Source organism: Crassostrea angulata, chromosome 2 (genome assembly GCF_025612915.1).
Source record: "Crassostrea angulata isolate pt1a10 chromosome 2, ASM2561291v2, whole genome shotgun sequence".
Taxonomy (NCBI): domain Eukaryota; kingdom Metazoa; phylum Mollusca; class Bivalvia; order Ostreida; family Ostreidae; genus Magallana; species Magallana angulata.
In genome coordinates, this window is record NC_069112.1 from 17,589,689 (window position 1) to 17,592,561 (window position 2,873).

The window sequence follows — 2,873 nt, forward strand, 5'->3', positions numbered from 1 at the left end:
TTGAGATATTGAGCATCAAAGTTGTAGACTTCTGGCCCCTTAAAATCCCTAATTATGTAACATAAGAGTAAATGATTGGCATGTATAGGTAAATAACATTAGAATGAACATAATTGCTTCTATAACGTATCACAAAATCTTTCACAGTAAAAAGTTATCATCAAAAGACTTTAGAGCCCCCTCAGCCCCTTATTTGAAGGACCAGCCCCTTTTTCATGATTTCAAATGAAAGTTCATGTCAATTCAAACACTTTTTGTTCAAAAAGTAATTACAAATTTTGTACCGTTCTCGAGATTACTTGAGAGGGTCTTTTTAGGGGCCGACCCTGTAACTCCCTTTAAGGACTGCATAACAAATATATTATGGTTGATTATTGTTAAGCTCAATAATTTGAGCATCTTTTGTTCAATATTGCTTATCCAAATGTTTCTTCATTTTGAGATATTAAGCATCAAAGTTTTGGATTTTGGCCCCTTAAAATCCCTAATTACGTAACAAAGGTGTAAATGATTGCCATGTATAGGTAAATAACCTAAGAATGAACATAATTGCTTATATAATGCATCATAAAATATTTCACGGTAAAAGGTTATCATTAAAAGACTTTAGAGCCCCTTCAGCCCCTTATTTGAAGGGCCAGCCCCTTTATCATGATTTCAAATGAAAGCTCTTGTCAATTCAAACACATTTTGTTCAAAAAGTGTTTACAAATTTTGTACCGTTCTCGAGATATCTGGAGAGGGTCGTTTTAGGGGCCGACCCTGTAACTCCTTTTAGGGACCGCATAACATGTAAATTATGGTTTCAGATTGTTAAGCTCAATATTTTGAGCATCTTTTGTTAAATATTGCTTATCCAAATGTTTCTTAATTTTGAGATATAGAACATCAAAGTTTTGGACTTCTGGCCCCTTAAAATCCCTAATTACGTAACATAGGAGTAAATGATTGCCATGATTAGGTTAATAACCTAAGAATAAACATAATTGCTTCTATAACGCATCACAAAATATTTCACGGTAAAAAGTTATCATTAAAAGACTTTAGAGCCCCCTCAGCCCCTAATTTGAAGGGCTAGCCCCTTTTTCATGATCTGAAATTAAAGCTCTTGATTTAATTAAGTTTTTTTGTTCTACATGTTTTAACAAAATGCTTTGAAGAAAAGAGATACTCAAAGAAAACCAAGAAAAATCATGACGCCTTTTTTATCTTAATTTTCAAGCTCGGGCGAGCTTCGGCGCTCTTTGAGATAAAGATGATTAATGACCATTAGACACTATTTCAGTCTTTCGTCTATCAGCCCTGAAAAGTTCAACATCATACCTTCAATGGTAAAAGAGGAGTTCTCGGTACAAAATACCCCTATAAAAACTGATAAATCCACGATATCTCGAGACAGGAAGTGACGTCATCAACAAAAAAAATTTCCAACAAGGTTCAGATCAATACCTATCAGAACTGAATATTTGACGTAAATCGGTTGAGCCGTTTCCGAGAAATCGCGTGCACAAAATCGGTAAGAAAAAAAAAATAATAATAACTAGACACGATCTCGTTGCGAGCAACGAGGAGGTCTTCCGTCCGATTTTTAGAAGAAAATATGATATTATCTACTTTGACTTTCGACAACAAAACATGATATGGAAAAAGGAGTGAAGTACTAATGCTTTATTGCATCGCTTTTTATAAGTTCTATTACATTGATTTTTTACATGCTTGAATTTCTTCCAATTAAGATTGAATAAGATTAATTTTGTTTACATCTGGTCCCCAAAAACCCTAATTGGGTAACGCAAGAGAAAATCATTATATTGTAAGGATATAGAAACGTATTATACCTAATCTAGCATTCATAACCTTTCACAAAATGGCTCTCATTAAAGGGCTATAGATAAAAAAATTTAGAGCACTTTGATCCCCTAATTTAAGGGGCCATCCCCTTTTTCTTGGAATCAAATGAAAGAACATTTAATTCTGAAAACATTTTGTCAACAACAAGTGTTTACGAATTCGTTAGCGTTCTGGAGATATATGATAAAGAAGGTTAAAGGGGCCGATCCCTTATCTCCTTATAGGGGCCGTTTGGTGAAATTTTGAAGGTTGCATATGATTAAGAACAACTTTTCCTCCGTACTGTATTTCAAAATATTTTTCCTTTCTGAGATATGGGTGATCAAAATTTGGGACTTTTGGTCCCTAAAAACCTTTAATTACGAAATCATTACATTGCTTGGATGCATAACTGTGAGATAAACATATTTGCTTCTATAACTTTTCACAAAATGTCTCTCAGTTAAGGGCTACAGATTAAAGCCATTCGAGCCCTTTGGTCCCCTTATTTGAGGGGCCAGTCCCTTTTTCTACATATTAACTGAAAGGTCATTTAATTCTAAACAAATTTTGTTCAACAAGTGTTTAGAAATTCGTTACCATTTTGGAGATTTATGAGAAAGAAGGTTTTAGGGGCCGAACCTTTATCTCCTTATAGGGGCCGTTTAACAAAATTTTGAAGGTTGCATTTTGTTAAGAACATTAATTTGAACAACTTTTCTTCGGTATTGCATTACAAAATATTTTTCCTTTCTGAGATATGGGAGATCGAAATTTTGGATTTTGGCCTCTAAAAACCTCTAACTACGTAATACATGACAAAATCATTACATTGCTTGGATACATAACTGTGAGATAAACATATTTGCTTCTATAACATTTCACAAAATATCTCTCAGAAAAGGGCTACAGATTAAAGACTTTAGAGCCCTTTGGTCCCCTTATTTGAGGGGCCAGCCCCTTTTTCTTGATTTCAAAGAAAAGGTCCTGTAAATAAAAACTTTTTTTACCTTACATGTCTTAACAAAATATTTTTCAGAAAA